The 27,463-nt window shown below is 42.1% G+C and overlaps 1 long non-coding RNA gene and 1 pseudogene across 1 annotated transcript in view; both read left to right on the top strand.

The window, feature by feature from the left end:
- LOC118527416 (uncharacterized) overlaps positions 1-27,463 on the top strand; it is a 50,876-nt gene that overhangs the window by 22,026 nt on the left and 1,387 nt on the right. Inside the window, exons 5-6 of the long non-coding RNA XR_013448219.1 lie at positions 19,944-20,383; positions 24,849-24,915. This is a non-coding gene — a long non-coding RNA (uncharacterized LOC118527416). The remainder of the gene's footprint in view (positions 1-19,943; positions 20,384-24,848; positions 24,916-27,463) is intronic.
- Positions 256-1,015, top strand: LOC118527411 (peroxiredoxin-1 pseudogene; annotated as a pseudogene).

The following is a 27,463-nucleotide window of genomic DNA, read 5'->3' as shown; positions in this document are numbered from 1 at the left end:
GTGGGAGAGGGAGAAGCAGGCTTCCTGCTGAGCAGGGAGCCCGATGCGGGGCTCGATCCCAGGACCCTGGGACCATGACCTGAACCAAAGGCAGACACTTAATGACTGAGCCGCCCAGGCACCCCTCATTCATGATTTCTAAAAATCTTTAAAACTGAGATCAGAAGCCATTGTTGTTATTTACAAATATCGTGATTGATTACATACAAAAACCCTAGATAATCCACAGAATAGAATCTATTAAAACTGGTCTTCTTCCTGCCTTGTCTTCGGCGTTTTTGTTCTCAGAGCCGCTGATAGCACGATGTCTTCAGGAAATGCCAAAATTGGGCATCCTGCCCCCAACTTCAAAGCCACGGCTGTTATGCCAGATGGCCAGTTCAAAGACCTCAGCCTATCTGACTACAAAGGAAAAGACATTGTGTTCTTCTTTTACCCTCTTGACTTCACCTTTGTGTGCCCCACTGAAATCATTGCTTTCAGTGACAGGGCAGAAGAATTTAAGAAACTCAACTGTCAAGTGATTGATGCTTCTGTGGATTCTCATTTCTGTCACCTGGCATGGATCAACACACCCAAGAAACAAGGAGGACTGGGACCCATGAACATTCCCTTGGTATCAGACCCCAAGCATACCATTGCTCAGGACTATGGAGTCTTAAAGGCTGATGAAGGCATCTCGTTCAGGGCCCTCTTTATCGTTGATGATAAAGGTATCCTTAGGCAGATCACGGTAAATGACCTTCCTGTCGGCCGCTCTGTGGATGAGACTCTGCGACTGGTTCAGGCCTTCCAGTTTACTGACAAGCGTGGGAAAGTGTGCCCAGCTGGCTGGAAGCCTGGCAGTGATACCATCAAGCCTGATGTCCAGAAGAGCAAAGAATATTTCTCTAAGCAGAAGTGAGCGCCGGGTCATTTTAGGGCTGGGCTGCAGTGGGTGGCCATGAAAACAAAATCTCTTTTGTACTATTGTCATGCTTAGAACATAAGACTTTAGACTCTGTGGAGATGTGGTATGGAGACAGGACAGGCCTGTCCTGCAGGGGTTGGGGAGCCAGCCTTTCTTCCTCTGGAGAGAAGGGCCTGAGCTGTTATGGGGCAGGCCAACTGTTATGTACAGTAGTAGGGCATCAGTTTTTGTCTTTTGTTGTTTCTATTAAACTTGAACTGAGGAAGAAAAAAGAATCTACTAAAACTAATAAGGGAGTTTAGCAAACGTGCTGTATTCAGGATCAATACAGAGAAATCAGTAGTCTTTCAACATCAGTAAATAATCAGAACTTGTGGTAAGAACAAAGATCCCATTTACAATAAGGAAAAAAATAAGATTAGTAGGAATCAATCTGACAAAAAGTGTCATTGTGAAGAAAATTACAAAATTGAAGAATACCTGTACATACACACAGAGAGAGATCTGAATAAATGGAGAGATCTACCAGGTTCATGAATTGGAAGATTTAATGACATAAACATGTAAGTTCTTCCCAAATTAGTTCATAAATCCAATATAATTTTAAATGAAATCCAAATATGACTATTTGTGAAACTAAACAGACTGGTCTTAAAATTCATATAGGAGAGAAAAAGGATAAGACAGTTTTGAAGATGAGAACAAAATAGACCGTCACTCCAGCTACCAACTTACTTTAACGTTACAGTTAACACGGTGTGATCCTGGCTTGAGGATAGACATGTTGGTGGATAGAATAGAAAAGAGACTCTGGAAAGAGGTCTGTGAATATATGCAGACTGGATATATTCAACAGTGGCATTATAATGGCGGGGGGTGGATGGGTAGAGAATAAACTATTCAATTATAAGGAAATTGGTTGTAAAGAATTCAAATAATATACCTGGACCCACCTGCCCCTGGAAGCCCCAGAAGCTATTGATGTTTCTTCCTGTACTACTTCTAGTTGTCTCAATCTCACCATAGAGTGAGAACCTGGCTTTGGTGTGGCTTCCATTGCTCCCAACACAGCAGAAGTGGTTCTGGTGCCCAGGTCCCACCTTACCAAACTCATGCCTCTTCCATCACTGTCAGGCTCAGATAAAGCATCAGGCTCCATACAACAGTGCTGGAGACTGGTTTGCCCACTGGCTACACAGAGAAAATGTGTAACTCAACCCGGAAGTGAGTAAAATTCCAGTGGAGTAAACTTCAACCAAGAACAGGGAGGAGAAAAGAGGATCCGGCAGATAAATTGTTTGCCCTTCTTTCTCTCTCTGATGGACTATTCGGAGGTGTGGTGCATACACAGAACATGTCGGAAAGATGTCCTAGGTGACCCAGGCTGGATTTCCTTGGGATGCTATGGCCAGCTTGGCAACATATCAACTGATACTTGTTTTCTTTTCTTCTACTCTCCATTTCCCTTCTCCTTAACTCTTACTGCCTTGGGATTACTCCTCTCAATACTTCAGTAAGAGGTGGTGCCTTGGGTTCTATTTTTCAGAGAACCTGGGGTAAGATGGTTGTGTATACAGAAAAAAAGAAAGCTAGGTCCCTACCCCCCACACCATACTGAAAACCATATCAACGTGGAATAAAGACCTAAACATTAGAAATAAAGCTTAACACATTTTGAAGAGAATGTTAGGAGAACCTTTTTCTCAGAATAAGCAAGTATTTCTTAAAACCTAAAAGCACAAACAATGACAGAAAAGATTGATAAATGTGATTACCTATAATTTAGAAACATTTATTCAACAAAAGATGACATGAACAGGGGTGCCTGGCTGGCTCAGTTGGAGGACTGTGCGATTCTTGATCTCGGGGTCATGAGTTCAAGCCCCATGTTGGGTGCAGAGATTTATTTAAAAATCTTTTAAAAAAAGAAAAGATGACATGAACAAAGATAAATTACAAGCTGCAATCTGGCAAAGATATTTGCAATTCATTTAATCGACTAGGCTAGGTATCCAGAATTTAACAAAAATTTCTACAAGTCAAGAATAAAAGATAACAGAGAAGTGAGCAAAGGACAGAAACAAGCAATTCCTAGAAGACTTCTGGATTGCCAATAAACATATGAAGAGATAAGGAACCTCATTATCAAACTAAAATCACTTGAGATACCATTCCACACCTATCTAACTGGGAAAAAACTTGAAGGAATGATAGGGTGAGTGTTGGGTATGGAGCAATGAACTCTCACACACTGCTAGAAAGAGCATCAACTGCTACAACCATGTTAGAAAATAATTTGATGATATACTTGTAAAGATATGCATGCCCTTTGACTCCCAAATTCAATTTTTCTTTTTTTTTTTTTTAAGATTTTATTTATTTGTCAGAGAGAGAGAGAGAGAGGCAGAGGGAGAAGCAGGCTCCCCACTAAGCAAGGAGCCTGATGTGGGACTTGATCCCAGGACCCTGGGATCATGACCTGAGCCAAAGGCAGACACTTAACCAAGTGAGCCCCCAGGCGTCCCTATATTGTCTACACTACAGAAACTCCCACATATATCTACAAGGAGATTTATGAAGGAATGATCGCTGCGGTGTTGTTTGTAATGGAAAAAAATGGAAATAAATGTTCAACAAGAGAAAAAAACAAGTTTTGAAATATTTACAAAATACTATGAATTGAATGCAAATGTATTCACTAGAGCTCTATATAGCAACAAGGATTAATTGTAAACACAGAATGATGAGAGAAAAAAATCAAGTTGCAGAATCATGTGTGCATGGGACACCATTTACATATAGAGTCCAAATATGTCAAACAAAGCCATATACTTATTGGCACACATATGTAATAAGTATAAAAACACATATGGGGTGTTGCCTGGGTGGTGCAGCCAGTTGAGTGTCCAGCTCTTGCTTTCAGCTCAGGTCCTGATCTCAGGGTCATCTCAGCCCTGCGTCTGGCTCCATGCTCTGCAGGGAGTCCGCTATGGATTCCCACTTTCCCTCTCCCTCTGCCCCTCTCCCCCTCAAATAAATGAACAAACAAACAAACGCATATGAGTAAGGTAGGGAGGCGAGAATTGTACCACTGAACCACCAATGCGCATATGAGTAAGGTAAATGCTGAGTTTGGGATAGCTGTCCTGGATGCGGAGGGTGGAATAGAAATGAAATCAGTGTGGAGTGCGTGCAGCAGGTTTCAACTCTATCTGTAATGTTTATTCCTTTTTGAAAACTCTGAAGCAACTTTAGCAAAATGTTAGCATTCATACAGCTCAATGTGGGTACAAGTGTTCCTTCTGTTTTTCTCCTTGTATGTTTGCAACATTTCATTAAGTTTTTTTTTTTCTAAACTGAGTGGAATGCTTTGAAAAGATCCAGTAAAAGCTGAGTCACAGAAAAACAGAAAAACACAAAAATTACCATTGAAATAAGTGTGGGCAAAACAATTGTAAAAAGTTGGGTAAATAATTCTAAGCGCAGTAATTTCAAGTCCTGACACAGATTTCCTTCTCAGGTGTGTTGAAGTTCTTGCTCCACTTTAAAGAAACCCAAAGTGGGGCGCCTGGCTGGCTCAGTTGGTGTAGCACGTGACTCTGGACCTCAGGGTCCTGAGTTCAAGCCCCATGTTGGGCGTGGAGCTACTTTAAAAAAAAAAAGAAAGAAAGAAACCCAAAATGGAAATCATCAAAATGTATATTGTGGGTGTAAGTTGCTCAAGAAAGATAATGCAGAGCTCCAGAGGACTCATTCTCAACCTTGCCTTACATCAAACATTGGTGTGTGAATGTATATAAATATGCTTGATGTTAAAATGAAATATTAAAAGTAAGTATAGGTCCCATTCTGTGATTTCTTTCTTTAACAGAATTATTCAATTTCTGGTCCTGATCTGTTGGATAAGAAGACTTCTTCAGTAATCATTCCAAGGTCTATTAACACATATTAAAGGCCTCCATGCTTTGCATTGAACTAGGTACAGATGGCTCCCTGAAGGAGTGAGTGAACCAAGGAGGTGAGGGTGCAAGCATTCTGGGCAGAGGATAAAATGGGAGCAAATTCAGCAAAACATGGACAGGAAATAGAGCATGGATTTCTTCTCCTGGAATGTGTAGGAGCAGGAAAGAAGTTGAAATAAGGTTATGGTAAGACCGAAGAAAGAGGTACTTGAGTTTTGTCTTAATCTCAATTTTAGCATACCGTAGTTTCCAAATTAAATGCATTTTACTCATCATATTTTTTCTTTATTCATCATATTTTAAGTTGTCATGTCAGAGAGTGCTCATCTGCAGTTTCTAAAGTGCTTTGGAAAAAGCCTATGTTGGGACACGTGGGTGGCTCAGTTGGTTGAGTGTCTGCCTTTGTCTTGGGTCGTGATCCCAGGGTCCTGGGATGGAGTCCCGTGTCGGGCTCCTTGCTCAGTGGGGAGCCTGCTTCTCCCTCTCCTTCTGCCTGCCGCTTCCCCTGCTTGTGCCCGCTCTCTCTTTCTGACAAATAAATAAATAAAATCTTTAAAAAAAAAAGAAAAAGGAGGGGCGCCTGGGTGGCTCAGTTGGTTAAGCGACTGCCTTTGGCTCAGATCATGAACCTGGAGTCCCAGGATCGAGTCCCGCATCAGGACTGCTTCTCCCTCTGCTTCTCCCGCTCACCCTCCCCCCTCTCAGGTGCTCTCTCTCTCTCATTCTCTCTCTCTCAAATAAATAAACAAAATCTTTATAAAAAAAAAGTACTTTAAAAAAAAAAAGGAAAAAGCCTATCCTGATGTCATTTCTAAGAATAACACAGTGGGATCAGGGTTATCTCTTTCACCTTCTATAAAAATTAGTAAATTGCCATATTTCTTTTTTAAGTAAATTTGACACAAAAAATTAATGCACCTTTACTTTTTTTTTTTTTTAATTAATGCACTCTTACAGGGCACCTGGGTGGCTCAGTAGGTTAAGCACCTGGGTGGCTCAGTAGGTTAAGCATCTTCGGCTCAGATCATGATCCTGGGGTCCTGGGATCAAGCTCGGTGTAGGCCTCCCTGCTCTCTCTCACTCGTTCTCTCTTGCTCAAATAAAAAAATAAATAAAATCTTAAAAAAAATTAATTCACCTTTAAACAAAATAAAGACATTACAAATTTGGGCCATGGCTCTTTTGACCACTATCCCAATGCTAGTTCCCTGTCCCCGCATATATTTTTTAAACTTTTAAAGATTTATTTATTTATTTTAGAGAGAGAGAGAGTGGGGGGGGCAGAGGGAGAAGGAGAGAGAACCTCAGGCAGTCTCCCCACTGAGCATGGAATGTGATGCAGGGCCCCATCTCACGACCCTGAGATCATGACCTAAGCTGAAATCAAGAGCCAGTTGCCTAAAAGACTGAGCCGCCCACATTTAGCCAAAGTAATACAGGCGTCCCTCCCCTTCCCCACATATAACCCAAGTTAAGACTTACAGCTATGGAGCAAGATTCTCCAAGTTCAAATCTTTTGTTTGGTTGGTTGGTTTGGGTTTGGTTTTTGATTTTTTTCCCTCAAAAAAAAAAAAAAACCCACTTTATTGATGTATGATTAACATGTAAAAAGAGATATATATTTAATGCATACAATTCAATGAGTTTGGGATTAAATATGCCTGTGAAATCATTACCACTATCAAGCCCATAGATGTTTCCATCCTCCCCCAAAGTTTTCTTCCTTCTCTTTATTATTATTTTTGTTGTGTGGTAAGAACATCTAACATAACATCTACCCTCTTAGCAAAATTCAATTATAAAATATAATACTGTGGGGCACCTCGATGGCACAGTAGGTTGTGACCAATTCTTGGTTTGGCTCAGGTCATGATCTCAGGGTCCCCAGGATTGAGCCCCACGTAGGGCTCCATGCTTAGCCGGGAGTCTGCTTCTCTCCTTCTCCCTCTCCCTCTGCCCCTCTGCTCTCTAGCTCTCAAATAAATAAATAAATAAATAAATCTTTAAAAAATAAAATAAAATAAAATATTGCTAGTTATAGGTGCTATGCTGTAGAACAGATTTTCAGAACTTACTTATCTTGCATAACTGAAACTTTGTGCTCTGTGACCATCACCTCCCAGTTTCCCTCTCCCCCCAGGCCCTGTAACCACCAGACTACTCTCTTCTTTTATAAGTTTGACTATTTTAGATTCCACATATAAGAGAGATTATTTACAAATTCAAATCTTTTTTTTTTTTAAGATTGTATTTATTTATTTGACAGAGAGAGACACAACGAGAGAGGGAACACAAGCAGGGGGAGTAGGAGAGGGAGAAGCAGGCCTCCCGCGGAGCAGGGAGCCTGATGCGGGGCTTGATCCCAGGACCCTGGGATCATGACCTGAGCCGAAGGCGGACGCTTAACAACTGAGTCACCCAGTCGCCCTACAAATTCAAATCTTGATTCTGCACCTTACGCATGACTTGATCAAGTTATTTAACCTCTCTCAGCTTCAGTTCATCATCATGAAGATGATAGTGGTACACATCTTATGGGGTCATTATAAGGATTAAATGAGGAAAATCTTTCAAAGGGCTCAGAGCAGTTTTTTTTTTTTAATAGAAAACACTCAATAATATGCTATTATTGGCTGTTATTTTCAGGTTGATAGTATCTCAGCCTTTACTCTTATGTTTTAAATCTACACATACCTGCAGATAACATTGTTTTGTGTGAGGTTGATTTTACTAAATGGTATCATACCAAACATATTGGTCGACAAAACATTTGTTTTGTCACCAAGAATAAATCCTGGAGGTCATTCTCTGCACATAAAAATCAACCTTGTCTTTTAAATTGTGCATAGCCAGTCTACTCCCAATAAAACTTAGACCCTTTAAATTTTCCCCCAGTTTGTCCTAGGATGAGCAAAGCTGCCATGCACATCTTTATACAAGCTGCTTGTGCACGTGTTCGTTTGTTTGTTTTAAGATTTTATTATTTATTTATTTATTTATTTGAGAGAGAGAGAGAGCACAAGCAGGAGGAGGACCGAGGGAGAGGGAGAAGCAGGCTTCCTGCTGAGCAGGGAAGCCTGACTTGGGGCTCGATCCCAGGACCCTGAGCCGAAGGCAGACGCTCAACCCACTGAACCACCCAGGCGCCCCTGTTTGTTTGTTTTGTTCTTTTTTTTTTTTTTAAGATTTTATTCATTTATTTGAGAGACAGAGAGAGTACGAAGCAGGGAGGGGCAAGGGGAGGGGAGGAGGAGAGGGACAAGCAGACTCCCTGAAGATCTATAACTGGAGAGCCACACCTGGGGCTCCATCCCAGGACCCTGAGATCATGACCTGAGCAGAAGTCAGATGCTTAACCAACTGAGCCACCCAGGCGCCCCCAGTTTGTGCACTTGTAAGTGCTTCACTATGGTAGATGCTGACAGAGGGAGCTCCCAGGTCATAATATACACACATTTAAAATTTCAGTCAGTGCTGCCATTTGCTCTCCCAGTGGCTGTGCCAATTTACATTCCTATCCGCAGTCTCTATGAGAATTAGGCATTTCAACTTTGTGAAAGCTTTTCGTATCCCTCCTAACACCTAATATTAACAATCTTTTAAATTCTAATCTAATGGGTGAATTTTTTTTTAAAGATTTTATTTTTAAATAATCTCTACACCCAACACGGGGCTCAAATTCACAACCCTGAGATCAAGAGACACTTGTTCTTCCAACTGAGCCAGCTGGGTGCTCCTGAAATTTTTTATTTTAAATTACATTTCCTTGATTCCTGGGAGAATTGATCAAATGTGTGTTTTAATATGTATATTAGCCATTTGTGTTTTCCCATTTGTAAATTGTTGGTATCCTATTTTCTTTTTTGTTTGTTTGTTTATTAACTATAGGAGTTCTTTATACATAATGAGTCTTAATTCCTAATACATATACTACAAATATTTTTTCTCAGTCTGCTGCCTTTAGCTTTACTTATGGTATCTATTGTTCTACAGAAGTTTTTAATAGTGATATAGTCAAATGTATCACTTCTCTTTTAAGGTTTTTTTCCTTTTTTTTTTTTAAGATTTTGTTTATTTATTTGACAGAGAGAGACACAGCGAGAGAGGGAACACAAGCAGGGGGAGTGGGAGAGGGAGAAGCAGGCTTTCCGCAGAGCAGGGAGCCCGATGCGGGGCTTGATCCCAGGACCCTGGGATCATGACCTGAGCCGAAGGCAGACGCTTAACGACTGAGCCACCCAGGCGCCCTTAAGGTTTTTTTTCTATTTGAATCTCCCTCAGCAAGATTTTCCTTACTCCTTAGGTCATAAACATTTTTCTATAGTTTTTTTTTCTAATAATTTCATAGCATTTTTTTATATTCAGGTTTTTAATTAATCAGAAATGTATATTTTTTGGATACCAGGCTGGCTCAGTCCGTAGAGCATGCAACTCTTGATCCTGGGATAGTGAATTCAAGCCCCATGTTGGTCATAGAGTTTACTTAAAAAAAATGTACAGGGGCATCTGGGTGGCTCAGTTGGTTAAGCATCTGCCTTTGGCTCAGGTCATTATCCCCGGGTTCTGGGATTGAGCCCTACATGGGCTCCCTGCTCAGTGGGGAGTTTGCTTCTCCCTCTCCCTCTGCCTCTCCCCTCTGGTTTGTGTGCTCTCTCTCACTCACTCTCTCTCTCAAATAAATAAATAAAATATTTTTAAAAATGCATATTTTTAATGGTATTGGTAAGAATCCAACTTGACTCTTTTCCCCAAAAGGATTTCCAATTGTCTCCAATTCCATTTTTTGGACATCAGCTTTATTGAGAGATAATTCTCATGCCGTATGACCCACCCATTTAAAATGTATGAGTCAATGAGGGCACCTGGCTGGCTCAATCAGTAGAGCATGCAACTCTTGATTTCAGGGTTGTGAGTTCAAGCCCCATGTTGGGTGTAGAGATTACTTAAAAATAAAATCTTAAAAAAAATAAAAATAAATTAAAATGTACAAGTCAATGGTTTTTAGTATATTCACAGAGTGGTACAATCATCTCCATGATAAATTTTGGAATATTTTCATCATCCCCAGAAGAACCTCATTCCCTTTTCACTCCAACCCTTCTCCCAGTCCTAGACAACCATTTGTCTACCTTCTGTCTCTATAAATTTGCCTATTCTGGACAGTTCATATAAAAATGGGATCATACAATATGTATGGGTCCTTTGTGTCCAACTGCTTTCACTTAGCATAATATTTCAAGGGCCATCCAAATTGTAGAATGTATCAGTATTTCATTCCTTTTATTACCAAAATATACCACATTGTATTTATCTGTGCATCGTTGATGGACATTTGGGTTGTTTCCATATTTTTGTTATTATGAATAATGCTGCAATGAGCATCAATGGCCCCAGGCAATCACTAATCTGGTACCTGTCACTATAGGTTAATATTCCCTTTTCTAGAATTTCATATAAATAAAATCATATAGTATGTATTCTCTGGCTTTTCTTACCAAGCATAATGTTTGTAAGATTCATCCATGTTATTGTAGAGATCACTAGTGCACACCTTTTATGGCTGATTAGCATTCCATTGTGTGGATACATCTCCAAATTTTTAAATTTTGATGGGACCCAATTTACCAATTTTTAAAAATTCCATGCTTTTTGGATCTCATTCACAATGTGCCTTTAAAATTTATTCATTGGGGAAGCTTTCCCCTCTGGTCCTGATGAATCTCAGGCATTCACATGACTCTTAAATAATAAAAAGATCCCATGGTCACAATAAATGACAGTTTTAGTTCAGGCATTGGAATGCCCAATTCTATGTAATAATCAAAATTCCAAACTTTATTAAAGTGAAAACTCCTCTCCTCTAACTTGGACCTTCTGCATGAACACAACAACAGGAATGGAGGGAGGTAGGGCCATGGTTATGCTCTCTTTCCCTGTCTAGGTTATCACCTTCTCTTCCAGGTGGCTCTCTCAGGTTTGGGAGAGTCAAGTAAGAACTTTCTCTCAGGTTTGGGAAAGAAACACTTTCATTAAATAGTTTCAAGTTCTTTGGGATTGGTAAATACTCAAACTGACTATTTCCTTCTTGGCTATGTTTATGGGTTCTGCAGAGGCCCCCAGTAGATACATTCTGTTGTACCTGCCACAGTGCTGGTGATGCCATTTTCTTCCATTGGCTCCTCCCATCTCAGCTCTTGTGTTTTGGTGGCCCACTCTATCGTGGCTCTTTCTGTTGGAGTCCCATGACTCTTCCAAGCCATTCTCTTGGGCAAGATTTAATAGGGTTTAAGCCAGCTCCCCTTCCAAAGAAATATTCCACCCTGGCTAACTCTTGGAGTGCAGGCCTCTTGACATAATCAATGCCCCTCCTCCCCTGTGGTTTGAACAGCTAGCCAGCCCATCTCAGCTCTTCCCATGTTCCAGGCATGAGGCAGACACTGACCTACTACCTGGAGGAATTACAGATCAAAGTCTCCAGGTGGTCCCATTGAAATGGTTCCCTCTTGACTTGAGAAGGGGAAAGTATCCCCTACCCCTGCTCTCTGAGAGAGGGGAGGAGAGATACAGCCTAGTTCTTTTCAGAAAAGTCCTCTTCACAAAGTTTTACAGCAACCTTTATACCCCTGAGGGTGACGGGGTTGAGATGTGCAACTCGCTTTTGACCATTTACTCTGAAACTCCTACAAGATGGCCTGCTGACAACTTCGTTATCTAATATCTACTGCCTTAGGGTTTCTGGCTGAAACTTCCAATTTAAAATCCTATTACACTTGCATTTGTGAGCTAAATGCTACTTGGATGTGATGTATTATTCTTTTTACTGTCCTAATGGATTAAATTTGTCAATGTTTTATTTAAGATTATGGAATCTCTGTTCATAAATGAAATTGACTATACGTGTGCTTTTTTTGTACCAACTTTGTAAGTATCATGCAGCAGGATAGAAATTTGCATACTATGACTCAGATGTGCAAAAGAATATAATGTTCATTATTTTCTACAACTAAATCTATCTTAGACTCAAGCCTCTACTTCTGCTAATAGCATGAAAAAAAAACCTTTTAATTATGTTTATGTCTCTATGAGTTCAAATTGAATTTAGTCAATTCAGAATTATACTTCCTGCTGGCTGTTTTTCCCTCCTCATGGCAGCAGGGGAGAAACCCCACACTATCCTGTGGCCTTCCCTGATCCCACTGTTCAAGCCCACTGAGGAAAAGCTGGTCCTACCTTATATTTTGCAGTATTGTTCCACTGTCTACTACTGAGATCCATCATCTCTGCATTCTGCACTTCTCTGTGCCAACCTCAGGCAGGGAAGTAATCCAAATTAAGAAGGGAAAAATGCATCCGGAGGTATTTTCTAAACATTTTAACTAGCATTTAAATCCAAGACATTTATGGTTCTTACGCTTTTGTTGCTAAATCAAGAATCCAATCACACAGAATAGTTCCCAGTCATACTGGTGGGGAAGCAAGTTGCCGATTTCCTCCCAGTGCTTTACTCAGCTCCTCAGCTCCTCAGAATCCTCTCATGAAACCTATGCTAATAACTATTACTTCTAATAGCCCTGCCAGGTGCCTTCCTTATATTATTTTTAATTCTTGCTATAACCCAGTGGAGTACATAATGCCATTGCAATGTTACAGGAAAATAAATTGAGGCCTAGAAAGGTGGCCTGTATTTCTTAGGATATAGGCTAACTTGCTGTAACAAAGAGATAACAAAATATAGCGGTTTGAACAAGCTGAAGGTTCATTTCTCTCTCACAGAACAGAGACAGGCAAAAAGTCCAGGTGGCGGGTGTCTTGGCCTCACCCAGTTATCCGGGGACCCAGTACCTTCTGTCTCATTACTCCACCGTTGAATCATCCAGGGTGCTGTCCTCACCTATTTGGTAAAAGCTGGCTCACCACTATACACGCACGCCCCAGCCTGTGGGAAGGAGGAGGAGAGGATGAAGGACAGGCCATTTCTTTAAGGAAATTCCACACAAACCCTTCAGTTCATGTCCCATTTGTCCAGAAAGATCATAGTCACATGGCCACAACTGACAGCAGGAGAGGCTGAAAAATATAACCTCTACTCAGTGGTCCCATGCCAAGGTAAAACTAGTGGTAGATAGGTATGGTGGTGCTTCTGTGACTAAAAGAAGGGAATCATGGACACTGAGGATTGTTTAGACCTCTCTGCCCAGAATCTAGTATGATTCTTTCCTTCCAAGTTCCGAGCAGTGTGTGCAGAGGAAAAACTACATTTCCCATTTACCTTGCAGATAGGAGCCACCAGTTAGACATACAGAGAAGTCACTGTGTGGGGCTTCCAGGAAAATTTTTGTTGTCCTTCCTCCTTTCATCCTTCCCGCTGCTTGGAAAGCAGATGAGGTGACCAGAGCTTCAAAAGCCATATTGGACCATGAGTGACCTAGAATGTGCTAAAGATGATGGGGGCATGCCGAAAGGAAGAACCTAGAAACGTAATGATCAAGGAGCCACCATCCCAATCTTGAACCACCTAACTCTGCATTTCTTTATTTTGAGGGAGAAATCAGCCTCTTTCACATTTCAGCTGCTTTATGACCTACAAACAATCAAATGTAATTCTTAACTAACTCAAATTGTTCAGTTAAGCAATGTACTCATAGTCATGCAGCTAGGAAGATGTTTACTCAGATTTACCAGGCTCCAAAGCCCATATTCTTGCCCCTCCTGGATTAAATTAGTCTTTTATGAGACAAAAATGGTATCCTTTTGGATGACTGGGTGGCTCAGCCGGTTGAGCGTCCGCCTTCGGCTCAGGTCATGTTCCCAGTGTCCTGGGATCGAGTCCCACATTGGGCTCCTTGCTCAGCGGGGAGCCTGCTTCTCCCTCTGCCTGCCGCTTCCCCTGCTTTGTGCTCTCTCTCACTCTCTGACAAATAAATAGAATCTTTAAAAAAAAAATGGTATCCTTTTGTTAAGATTCTGCAATGCAATGAAGAAATAGTGGTAGGTTCCATCATATTTAGGGAAAGATGTTTATCCTTTACATCTAGAGTCCTTGATGTGATAAGGCATTTTGGGTAGCAAAATGTTTCTCTGTTAGATGTATGGAACATACAATTACAGAAGAGCTCCATGAGCTGTCAAACCAGGCATGATTTGTTATTCTTATCTCTGACTTTTTCTATTAATTTTAATTGGCTTCCTGTGCATTCCTTTTGTTGTCAGCTAGCATGTGCTGACAGGCAAGCAGTAGGAGGCCCCAGTGTTAAGGAAGATGAATGGGGAACATTTTTGAAATGTATAACAATCTATTCATCACTGTAACTTCTTTCCCATTTGGAAAAAATCCATAATTACTTAAGTCTAATACAGTGGGTCCACCTTATGGGACACAGAGCTGGAGAGTCTCTGATCAACATGATTGACTGATGGGCCTTCTACTGTCAGGATGGAAAAACACATAGTAAAGGAACAGGTTATGAGAGCCATTATGACCCTATGAACCTGGATAAAGGCTTTAGTGTTTCTTGTCTAGAGAGCATTTGGTTAAAGTAGGAAATCAACTACATGGACTATTTAACCCACATGTTCTAAATTGCTACTAGGAATAATATCACTAGAATTAGTGAGGAAAATTGTGCTACTTTTTATGGGCAAAATACCAGAAAGTTGACATAAGTTGCTTAAAAGAGTTTATTAGATAATTTTCTTAATATCTCCTTTTGAGAAAAGGAGAAATGATTGTCTGAGGCTTTCAAAATATTTAGATTCAGAATGTCCTGTGTAGTATAAATAGGTAAGACTGTGATTTATCAGCCGATGTCACTTTTTCTTTTTTTTTTAATTCTATTTTTTTTTTTTTAAGATTTTCTTTATTTATTTGAGAGAGAGAGAATGAGAGACAGATAGCAAGAGAGGGAAGAGGGTCAGAGGGAGAAGCAGACCCCCCGCTGAGCAGGGAGCCCGATGTGGGACTCGATCCCGGGACTCCAGGATCATGACCTGAGCCGAAGGCAGTCGCTTAACCAACTGAGCCACCCAGGCGCCCAGATGTCACTTTTTCATTGTAGGGTTTTGTGGTAGATAGAATAACGAGTGACCCTCCAAAGATGTTCATGTTCTAATCCCCAGAACCTGTGAGTATGTCACCTCACGTGGCAGAAGGGTTTTGCAAGTGTGATTAAATGAGAGGTTTTAAAACAAGAATATTTGAAAGGTTGTAGAGATTGTTGTGATGCGACCGAGGAGGCCAGGAGGCAAGGAATGTGGATTGCCGCTAGAAGCTAAAAAAGGCCAGGGACGGATTCTCCCTTGAGTCTTCAGAAGGAGTGCAGCCCTGTCAACACTTGATTTTGGCCCCGTAGGGCCCATTTTTAGACTTCTGACCTCTAGGACTGTACGATAATAAATTTGTGGGATACCTGGCTGGCTCAGTTGGAGGGCCATGTGACTCTTGATCTCAGGGTTCTGAGTTCAAGCCCCACGCTGAGTGTAGAGATTATTTAAAATAATAATAATGATGATGATAATAATAAATTTGTGTTGTTTCAAGCCACAAAGTTTAAGGTAAGTTTATGGTCATCTGTTACAGCAGCAATAGGAAATAATGTATGTTACAGCAATATTTGGAAACTAATACAGGTGTCAAATTTTCTTGGGGTTAAGCATGGTAAAATAGTTGAATCAAGAAGAAGTGGGGTCCCATTCATTCTACTCCCAACCTCCCTCACCACTTTTTTTTTTAATTAAAGATCTTGTTTATTTATTTGAGAGAGAGAGAGCACAGAGGGAGAAGCAAACACCCCACTGAGCAGAGAACCTGATACAGGGCTCAATCTCAGGACCCTGAGATTATGGCCTGAGCCGAAGGCAGGCAGGCAGACGCTTAACCGACTGAGCCATCCAAGGCACTCTGTCCCTTACCACTTTAAATGAGTTCATTTTAGATACAAATATGCAAATCAGGAATGAACTCTGGCTCCTTGGAGGAATGGCTGATTCTAGGATTGGGACAGGATATATTCAAGATGAGCCTGAAGCATCTTTTTAAAAAAAAAAAGATTTATTTATTTATTTGAGAGAGAGAGAGTGCACACTTGTGCACACAAGCTCTCGAGTAGGGGGAGGGGCAGAGGGAGAGAATCTTCAGGCAGACTCCAGGAAGAGCGCAGAGCCCCACACTGAGCTCAGTCTCACAACCCAAGAGATCAAGACCTCAGCCAAAACCAAGAGTCAGATGTTTAACCGACTGAGCCACCCAGGCGCCCTGAGCCTGAAGTATCTTGGTAGTACCAAAAAGTAATGAAGTGCTAAAAGACGAAACAAAACAAAAAACAGTAAGACAATGATGGGGATATGTCAAAGAGATACAGCAACCACCTGAAAGAGCTCCTAATGGCCGAAGCTGGAACAATTTAAGCAACAAAATAAACAAATTAGTATTGGGTTATAACCCAAGGTACAGAATAAATATCCATGAGAATGCAATGTGATTCTCTCCTAAATTCTGAGCATGTGACCAGGAAAAAAAACTACATTTCCATTTCTTTTGCAGATAGGAACAGCAGTTGAATATAAGAAGTCCCTGGGTGACACCAATGATTGAATAAATAAGTAAAAGTGAGAGAAGACAAATGTCCTGTGCAAAAAAATTCCAAGTAATTTATGTAGATGTTCTGCCCTTAAGGAGGTAGAACATAACTCCCATTGAGTGTGAGCTGCACAGAGTAACATCCTTCCAAAGAGTACAGTATGGAAAGGGAGGTAAAGTGTCATTTTACAGTAGAAAAGCCTGACAAACACTACCTCAGCCAGGTGATCAAGGTCAACATCAGTAGTAACAAGTCATATTGATAGTATGTATCCTTGATATAATGTGATGAAAAATGACATCTGTTAAAAAGAAAACCACAGACCCAAAATGGTGTCACTTAGGCCAACTCACCAAACCCAGGCTTAATACCTAACCTAACTGCAATTTCAACCTCCCCCCAGAAACGTAGTCTTAACAGTCAGTCAAGAATTTTCTGGGGCGCCTGGCTGGCTCAGTCAGTGGAGCATGCGACTCTTTGATCCTGAGGTCCTGGGTTCAAGCCCCATGTTGGGCACTGAGCTTACTTAAAATTTTTTTCTGATAAGCACCAATGAGATAATCTGTCACATGGGCCTCTCCATACTCCTCCCCATCCCCAAAGAAAGAGGAGGTAATCTGCAGGATAAGACTACTGCTCTTCCCCCCTAAGGGAAAGACACCTAACCTGAAACAATCTTTTCTTTCTTTTGCTAATAACTTCCTTGCCCCACCCTCCTTCCTACAAAAATCTATTTTATACAACTCCTTCAATTCCTTCCTACTTGTTAGGGTGGGATGCTGCCCAACTCATGACTCACTTAATAAAGTGAATTAGATCATCAAATTTACTCAGTTGAATTTGTTTTCTTAACAAACCTTACCTCTTGTGGTCTTCCTCCCAAAAGGCAGTAATCTGGCTGGCTCATTAGTAGAGCATGCCACTCTTGATCTTGTGGTTGTAAATTTGAGCCCCATGTTGGGTATAGAGATTACTTAAAAATAAAATCTTAAAAAAAAAAAAAAATAACTGACCAATTGTCCTGAAAACTATCATGGTCACCAAAACAAGGTTAAGTCTGAAAAAGTGTCTTTTTTTTTTTTTTTTTTTAGAGATAGAGCTTGAGGGGGGGCAGGGCATTGGGAGAGGGAGAGAGAGAATCTTAAGCAGACTCCATACCATAAGCACAGAGCCCAACATGGAGCTCAATCTCACAACCCTGAGATCATGACCTGAGCCAAAAGAAGAGTCGGACGCTTAACCGACTGAGCCACCCAGGCGCCCCTCTCCTATCTCCTATCGTTGTAGACAACTAGGGGGACATTTGGAACCTAAGCTGTGCCATCAACAAAGCACAGATCGTATATTATGAACATGAACAGTACCATAGATCAAGGAAGGCTGGGAGGTAACCAGTAACCTTTGGGCCACATTTGGGTATATCTAGAATGGCTACAACAACATAATTCTTTATGCTGGTGTTAACCACTGGTCTGTTATATTGTGTACAACCTCAGCTCTACAGGTACATGAAGAACTTTACTGTGTGAGTAGGTCTTTTTGGATAGATTTCTCTAGAGATATAATAGACAAAAGACAAAAAAAAGTAAATCACAGAGAATTTTTAGATGTATCTTTTTTTTTTTTTTTAAGATTTTGTTTATTTGACAGAGAGAGACACACCGAGAGAGGGAACACAAGCAGGGGGAGTGGGAGAGGGAGAAGCCGGCTTCCCGCTGAGCAGGGAGCCCGATGTGGGGCTCGATCCCAGGACCCTGGGATCATGACCTGAGCCGAAGGCAGACGCTTAACGACTGAGCCACCCAGGCGCCCCTAGATGTATCTTAATAGAATTTTAGATGTAGAATATCTTAATAAAATATTTATTATTTTTTTTTTAATAAAATATTTAGATGTATCTTAATCTCACACCTAGATTGAAAGGAACATTTAGTGACCCCCAGGACTAAGTACTTCCCCAGTACTGTCTGTCGTGGCTACTGTGCCCAGTCATCACGCTCCTCCTGGGAAAACAAGGACAGACTTCACAGCTGTCTCTCTGGTCTTCACCAGCTTGGGCTTGTTTCCTGCTGGTAGTTGGCTCAGTTCAGTTCATTTACTCTTGGCTCCTGGTGTTTATCTATGAGTTTCTTGAATACCTAGTGATGCTTCTAATGAGACTATGGAATTATAGCATTTTATTTTATTTTTTAAAGATGTTAAGTCATCTCTACACCCACCACAGGGCTCGAACTCACAACACTGAGATCAAGAGCCCTATGCTCTACCGACTGAGCTAGCCAGGCATCCCAGAATTATAGTATTTTAGAGCTGGCTTTAGAGGTTATTTATTTAATTAATTAATTACATTTTTTAAAAAGAATGTATTTATTTGAGAAAGAGAGAGAGCACACGAGAGAGCACAAGCAGGGAGAGTGGCAGAGGGAGAGGGAGAAGCTTAACCGACTGAGCCCCCCAGGCACCCCAATTAATTAATTTTTTTTAAAAGACTTATTTATTTGGGACACCTGGGTGGCTCAGTCATTAAGCATCTGCCTTTGGCTCAGGTCATGATCCCAGGGTCCTGGGATTGAGCCCCACATCGGGCTCTCTGATCAGCAGGGAGCCTGCTTCTTCTTCTGCCCCATGCTCTCTCTCGCAAATAAATAAATAAAATCTTAAAAAAAAAACTTATTTATTTATTTTAGAGGGGGAGGGACAGAGGGAAAGGGAGAGATAGAAGCTCCAGCAGATTCCCTGCTGAGTGCAGAGTCTAACACGGGGCTCCATCTCCCTACCCTGAGATCACGACCTGAGCTAAAAATCAAGAGTCGGACTCTTAACTGACTGAGCCACCCAGGTGCCCCAGAGGTTATTTAATTTAAATAATGAGTTATCTAATTTAAAATTCTTCATCTTGCAGATAAGGCTAGTGAGGGTTAAATGACTTTTCTGACATCCCATTGCTGGCTAGTTAGCAGGGCTAGCGAGGCAGAAGAAGAACTTGGGTCTCCTAATTCAGTGGGGTTTTTTTCCTCCTACCTGTGCTGCCTCCCACATATCCCACCTCATGTCTGCTGGGTATAGTACACTCTCTTCTACTGAACATGACTAAATTATCTGATGCATTAGCTGGCATCAAGAATTAAAAAATAATACAATCTAAAGGCTTAAGCAAGACATGACAAAATAAATACAGTGTGTTGCCCACTTCCCAGGCAAGAAGGGACAGAGTCAATGACTCTCAGTTTTCCCAAGTAATGGGTGTGACTCATGTCACCTTTGCTTTTCACTGGGGGTTCAGTTCAGGAGGTATAGGACTGCTCTCTGTTGGCAATTCAGTTTGAAAAGGAATTATTCACAGCTGTGTCACTCGCATTACTGAAATGATTTTTCTCTGCCATTTGCTCTCGTGAATCTTTTCTTGAGTCGGATAGAAGCTCCTGCAGTTCACGGCGTCCCTCACACCCCGTGCACTGTCTCTAGATGAGTGTCTTCTCTCTTTGATGTATTCAGGAACCACCTCAGGAGACCTCCCTTCCACACCTGCCTCTGTCATTGGCTAGAACGCGTCCGATTTCGTCTTATTGAGGATAACACACAAGGGGAACAAGAGAATGTCTGAGTGGCAGATTACAAAGCACTCCTACGTCTTCTACCGAAAAAATAAAGCCCTGGGGCAGCCGTACGAATGACACAGGTTGAGAAATGTACACGTGTGTTTGACCACCTTTGATCTCACGGAGTCACCGCTCCAGGGGATGCACCAGGTGGCAACAGTGGCCACAGCCCCCTCTTCCTACCGGAGCGATGGCCCCCTGGGACGGAAGTAGGATCTGGATATTGCTGGGGTACAGGGAGATGGCACGTCCTCCAGTTTTCTGTTGCTTCCCGTGCCGCCTGACTGCGGAGGAGCCTTCCAGGAAAAGAACTCATGCCACATCCACACTTTCTATGTACGTATGTCTGAGGGGCTGGGGGAAAGCAAGAGGGACTCCAGATTCCCAGGAGAGCTTTCTCCACAACAGAAAGGGTGTGGTGTCATCAGCCACCTGCAGCATGAGGGCTCCAGGTCTGGTTAGTCTGGTAGTTCTGGGACCAACGGGCAGCTATTACCTAAACTTGTCAAACCCAGCCACTCGCCATCGGGGTCTTCCCTATGTTCTGGGGAGCGGGACAGGGGCAAGTTTAAGCTGCTTGTCACATGGAAAGGCCTGCCTTGGTACAGGGGAGAGCCGTCACGATCTAACTGCGTCTCTAGATGTGAACATGGGTTACTCACACATGGTGGTGGTCGTCGGTATTGCCATGAGTTGGTTCTCACAGTTTTTTCTTAGATTTTCTTTCTTTCGTTTTTTTTTTAAAGATTTTATTTATTTATTTGACAGAGCACAAGCAGGGGGAGGGGCAGAGGGAGAGGGAGAAGCAGACTCCCCCCTGAGCAGGGAGCCCGATGCAGGGCTCCATCCCAAGATCATGATCTGAGCCGAAGGCAGATGCTTAACCAACTGAGCCACCCAAGAGCTCCTAGGTTTTATTTTCTATCTTGATAAGAAATGTGCCCGTTTTTACAAAACATAGAACCCAAAATGCTTTATAATTTCCACAGTTGATGTCTGTGTGCTTTTGACAGCTCTGTCACATTCGTGATGGTTTTTCATGATTTTTTTGCTCTGGCCTATTGGGCGGGCATATGAGGATGTTATGGGTGGATGACAGGGTGGGGTGGGCCTGTGATCCCTGCTGCCCCCCCAGCGTTATGTTTCAGGTAGTGGCTTCTCTCTGATACACTGGCAAACAAGAGAGGGAGCTGTTCCTCTGCTTTTCAGAGGAGACCATTGGAGCTGTGCCTTCAGCTGCCTATGGGCACTCACAGCTCCTGCAGGCATGGCTCGGGACCCTTGCAGAAATAGAAAAAATGCTTCTTCCTCCTGGAGAACACATGTGGGTGGTTGGGTAGCTTAACGGGAGTGAACTACATTTCGTGCTAGACTTTGGTCCCCATGCATGCCCTCACTGGGTGCCCTTGTGCACTAAACAACTTACACAACTGTGCATAACTGCATAGCTCTGTGCACTGGCCCCTGTCAAATCATGGGCACATCTCCAAATAGAGGAGTGAGAGGAGGTCCAGGAAAGAAACAGAGCACAGGCATTGGCCTGAGCAGCAGAGTGGCCAACCATGGTCCAGCTAAGTGTATCAGCATAAGTGACAGGCACTCCGAGGGAACCATGGAGCAGGGATCCACGCAGCAGGCAAGCAGTGAGCAGCATGGAACCTTACGTATGAGTAGAGACAGCAGAAGTATGAAATGAAGCCTGGGCTGTTTGGTGGGAACCAATTGAAATATTTACCGGGGACTCTCAGGTGTTAGAAAGGAGAGTGTGGTGGTATTTCTTGTTTTGTCTGCCCTGTGGGAGTCTGGTCAGGCTGCCAATGACCACAACCCCACTTCACAGCCACAGGGCCCAGCAACCAAGGAACCCCATAGCCTTGGCTATGATTAGCCCAGGGGTCAGCCTATCAAGTTCTTCTGGAGGATTGGTTTTTTCATTTAGAGGTAGAAGAAAAGTCATCTGGCCTTCCAGATAAAGAGCGTTAAGAATGTGAATGGCCATCTTCTCTGCAGTATAGAAGAAGGTGTCCCTTTAAAAAAATTTTTTTTAAATATTTTTTTAAGATTTTATTTATTTATTTGTGAGAGAGAAAGAAAGGGGGGGAGGGGCAGAGGGCAAAGCAGACTCTCCACTGAGCAGGGAGCCCAATGTGGGGCTTGATCCCAGGACTCTGGGATCATGACCCGAGCTGAAGGCAGACACCCAACCAACTGAGCTACCCAGTGCCCTAGAGGAAGGTATCTCTTGTAGAAGAGAATGGGGTCAATGTAAGAAAGAAGCAGAGCAAGAGTGAGAAAAAGGAAGGGAAAGGGATTGAAAGAGTGAGAAAGACCAATTCAGAAAATGTATTTTTAGTCCCCTAGATCTAGCTGTAACTGAAGTCCACGCCTAGACTTTCAGGGTTATAAGCTGCCAGCACATTCCCTTTTTGCTTATGTTAGTTGAACGAATTTCTGTCATTTATAAATGAATGGCTTCTAATGAATACAGGCAGGGAAACTTGGAAGGGTTCTGAGCACCTGAGCTATGCAGGTGAAACCTATCTATCTCTAACTCTTAAGTGACCTTTTAGAGTTGGGAGCCTTCAGTTCATTACAAACTGCCAATGCATCTTCATCTCGAGAACGCTAGAGTTAACTGCCTCTCTGTTCCCTGGATATTGCCGAAGTCTTTGGATGATTTCACCACATTCCTGACTTTTTATGGTTAAATCCCCTTGCTTCTAACCCATTGCTTTGGTATACAAAAGGATAGATTATGTGGCTGACCAAATCATCCATCTGAACTGGGAATTCTGCCTCACTGAACAGTTACTAAAGTTCTACGAAAAGAGAGACATATTTATTCCTAAGATTTTACTGGTAAATCCTTTTGTAAAATAAAACATGTTTGCAAAATGAGTAACCTGCTCAGTACACTGGTTTTGCATACTCAGATGTTTATATTTTAAGCTACAGATATATATACTTTTCAAAATATCTATTTTATAATATACATTATTTATTATATATATTATAAATATATTTTATATTTTATATTTTATAATGTACATTATTTATTTTATAATGTACATTGTTTTATAATTATGTATGTACATTATGAAATAAATTTAAAAATATATACACAAACACTTGTATTTTTTCATCCAAAGAAAGTCTATATAAAGAAAAAGTATATATCATTTTGTCCCAGTGATATGCCACAAAGCTAAGAATCCACTCCTATCTTGGACTAGTTCACTTCAAACAGAAGGTACTAACAATACTTATTAATTCTTACATGGGCAGATTCATTCACAGATCAGGCATGATAGAACTTTAGCAGGATGACCAGTGATGAAGGAAAAATGGCCAGAGCCCACTAAGAGCAGAACTGGGGAAAACTGACCTAACTAAAGGGTCATTTGTCAATGTCCCGAGATTAAAAATATGCCAGGACTAGTTCCAGCTGGTTTCAGTATCAAGGAGATGCATAGTAGGTGAAGCCTAGCAACCGAGGGGTCCAAGATCAATGGCAGCAAATGGCAGTCATACCCTGGTTCGAGGTTGGCAGTCAGCCCCTAGGAGGTAACAAGAATAGGTCTTGGGCTCCCCAGAAGCAGGAATGCAAAAAGCTAAGAAGAAGATCAGGGGGCGCCTGGGTGGCTCAGTCGTTAAGCGTCTGCCTTCAGCTCAGGTCATGATCCCAGGGTCCTGGGGTCAGGCCCCGCGTCGGGCTCCCTGTTCAACGGGAAGCCTGCTTCTCCCTCTCCCACTCCCCCTGCTTGTGTTCCCTCTCTTGCTGTGTCTCTGTCAAATAAATAAATAAATAAATAAATAAATAAATAAATAAATAAACAAACAAACTTGAGCATCAGACTAGAATACATTTCAGAAGGTGTGTGTGTGTGTGTCACAGTCAGACTGATAGAGCTCATGGTGCCATAGATGTCATTTAAAAAAAAAATAAGAAAGAAGAGGATCGGGATTTTAGACTAGCAGGGGTTTCAGGCTAGTCCTTTTGTCCAAATAGGAAGAAGAATGCGCACTTCTCCAGCCTGGCCATTACGGATGAAAGCTATAACTCAGTGGGCATGCCTGGGGGTCAGGCGGTGGTGCAACTTACTTTACTCACTGGCAGGCAAAAGGAATTCAGCTCGACTTAGGTAGTAAGGATACAGAAAAGACTGAGACATAGCATAATTGCTCTCAAATTGCTTATAATCTAGATGGAGACAGAGCCTAAAGAGATGATTTAAAATGTGTGCAGATACTGAAGGACTTTGACAAGTGCTGAAGGAGAGGAATGCATAGTGTGTTGTGGGAACACAAAGAAAGGTCACTGACCCTAAACAAAGGTTTAGGCAGACTTCCTGGAGAAGATGCTAGTTGAGCTGATTCTAGCAGGCAAAGAAAAGTGAGAAAAATTTACCATGAACAGTCATGGAGGTGGGACACAGAAAAGCACAATCAGGGCATTTCAAGAGACTGGATATTACTAGAGTGGCAAGAGTCTCTTATGCCATGCTAAGATGCTTATCCCACATGGGGGTAGGGAGGTTTGGTGGGAGCTATTTGTCATCCTCGTGTCCATTTCTCCTCTTCCTTCTAGTAATAGAAGCCCTTATTTCCCTGCATTGAGTTTTAGCTGAGCATATACCTCCCCAGTTAGGAAGTACAGTGTCCAGCCTCCCTTGCAGTAGATGCGACTATGGGACCAAGTTCTTGGGGTGTGAATGGAAATTAGGAGTATAATGTTCATGTTACAGCATTCAAGGGAAGCCACTCGTTCTCCACTTTCTTTTTCCTCTCTTTCTCCTTCTAGAGGTCTGGAACACAGATGTGGCCAAGAGAGCCAGCCTCAGACATGCCAACAATGACCATGCCCTGGGGTAGGTGGTGCACTAAAGATGGAAGGAACCTGGGTCCTGGGATGAACCCGTGAGCTACCTCCTCATCCCAGACATCCTCTTTACTGGACTACTGAAGGAGAGAGAAATACTTTTCTTGTTGAGTCACAGTCTTTGGGGGCTCTTATTGCAGCATAGCGGGTACCCGAACGTGAGAGGGAAGGAAAGATGGTGTTAGGTTTTCTAAGAGAATTCCCGACTCGGTCAGCAATGGCTAAGGAGCTAGGAAAGGCTGAGAAAACACAGTCTTTAATGATGAGAGCTGAACGAGGCTGGGGCTGGCAGACAGCGAGATAAGCAATCATGCAGTCTTGTTGCAAGAGAGAGAGGGAAGGCCCCTTGAGAACTATAAACTTCTACCTGGCTCTGAGAGCCAAGTTCATCCAGGACAGCAGCCAGCAAGCAGCCTCCTGAATGTCTTCTTTGTACTCTGCCTTGCAAAGCCAGGTGTGCTGTCAGCTTCAGAAGCCGACTCCAGCAAGCTTCGCCTGAAGACTTCGTGGACAAACCCGACTTAGTCATTTTGTGTTAATTATATTTGCAGAAGAAAAATATTATTTATCATCGCCTTCTATTTCCCAAAGAGGATGGGTCCTCTAATTGGAAGAACTTCTGTTTTGCTAAACATGGTGATTTGCCAGGCGCAGGTTTGGAAAGTAGAAACTAGAATAAAAGGCATTCCTCTCAGTAAGGAAGGGTTGAGGAATCTGCATAGGGCTGGGGGTGGTGGTGGTGAAGAGCAGCAAGGCTGGAGGCTGGGGTAGGGGATGCGAAAAGACCCCTGTGGCAGAAGCAGAGAGAAAGTACTCTGGAGAAGTATGTCATGGGGGGTCTTCAGTTGCTACAGCCTACGTGATGTAAATCATGTCTCCCCTTCAGCAAATTCTGTCTTGTTCACTAAGATGTTGGTCTGAGGAGGCATAAGGGGTGTGAGTTTGAGTGAGAGGATGAGGGAAATGCTGACATCTGGATTACATACAGCATAGAGAGAAGAAACTAGAACACAGAAAGTGAGAGTCAATGCCAGTGATTAATGGTTCTAGAATTTCGGATACTTTGTTAGTCATTAATTCTGTAATTTGCAATTATGTGTCCTGGACTGTCTTTTTTTTTTTTTTTTTAAAGATTTTATTTATTTATTTTGACAGAGAGAGAGACACAGCGAGAGAGGGAACACAAGCAAGGGGAGTGGGAGAGGGAGAAGCAGGCTTCCCGCGGAGCAGGGAGCCCGATGTGGGGCTCAATCCCAGGACCCTGGGACCATGACCTGAGCCGAAGGCAGACGCTTAACGACTGAGCCACCCAGGCGCCCCTGTCCTGGACTGTCTTAATCTGAGTTACCATTCACCCAATAATGACCCAGTGCCCATTACTGGAATACTTACTCATCACTAGCACATATTAATCAATTATGAAAATTCAGAAACAAAGAGCTTTCTTCTAGCTGAGGGTAGGGTGAATTTAAAGAAGGCAACATGATAGGAGTTGCATTTGAGCTGGGCCTTGAAGAATGGATAGGAATTGGTCATGCAAAGGCTTTTCAGAGGAAGGGAACAGCATGGACGATCCGACCAAAGGCAAAGTCACACATTTTTTTCAATATATATTTAGCAATGTCCACTGTGTACCAGGCGCTATGCGAGGTCCCAGGGATGTGAAGATGAATTTGGCTTCATAGGCTTCTGTTAATATATCCTGCTATTTTTCTATTCATTTTGCTATTGGTTTTCCACATCTATCAGGTCTTTTTGGCCACATTTCTGCCTGGCTAGTTTTTCTTTCTTGAATTCTTGTGTGTGTAATGCTTCTTTTGCTCCCTAATGCATTTTAACCTGCCATTGATGACCATTTCTCTAATTTATTGAGGTCAATTGAATTTTGATCTTCTATATACTTGGCACATCCATCTGCTTGGGGTCATATGTAATATTTATGAAGACTATCACTTTCTTTCCACTGTCCAGACCCACATCTCAATACCCTTTTGTGCCAATATATACTGAAGGTTAGAAGTAAGACGAGAAATATAGCCCCAGAATCCCAGGTTACAAGACCTAGTACACTTGACCCTTGAACAACAGACTTGAACTGTGTGCATCTACTTATACATGGATTTGTTTCAATAAATATAGTATAGTACTGTAAGTGTATTTTTTCTCTTTTGATTTTTTTTTTTTAAGTTGGCTTGAACATGAGGCTTGAACTCATGACCCTGAGATCAAGACCTGAGCTGAGATCAAGAGTCAGACTCCTAACCGACTGAGCCACCCAGGCTCCCCTTCCTCTTGATTTTCTCAATAACGCTTTCTTTTCTCTAGCTTACTTTATAGTAGAATGCTGTGTAAAATACATGTAACACAAAATACGTGTTGTTTATGTTATCAGTAAGGCTTCTGGTCAACAGAAGGCTATTAGTAGTTAAGTTTTTTTTAAGATTTTATTTATTTTTTGACAGAGAGAGAGACAGTGAGAGAGGGAACACAAGCAGGGGGAGTGGGAGAGGGAGAAGGAGGCTCCCCGCTGAGCAGGG

The sequence above is a fragment of the Halichoerus grypus genome, chromosome 5 (genome assembly GCF_964656455.1).
Source record: "Halichoerus grypus chromosome 5, mHalGry1.hap1.1, whole genome shotgun sequence".
Taxonomy (NCBI): Eukaryota; Metazoa; Chordata; class Mammalia; order Carnivora; family Phocidae; genus Halichoerus; species Halichoerus grypus.
The sequence above is the reverse complement of the archived record's forward strand: the minus strand, read 5'-3'. Positions and strand labels throughout refer to the sequence as shown.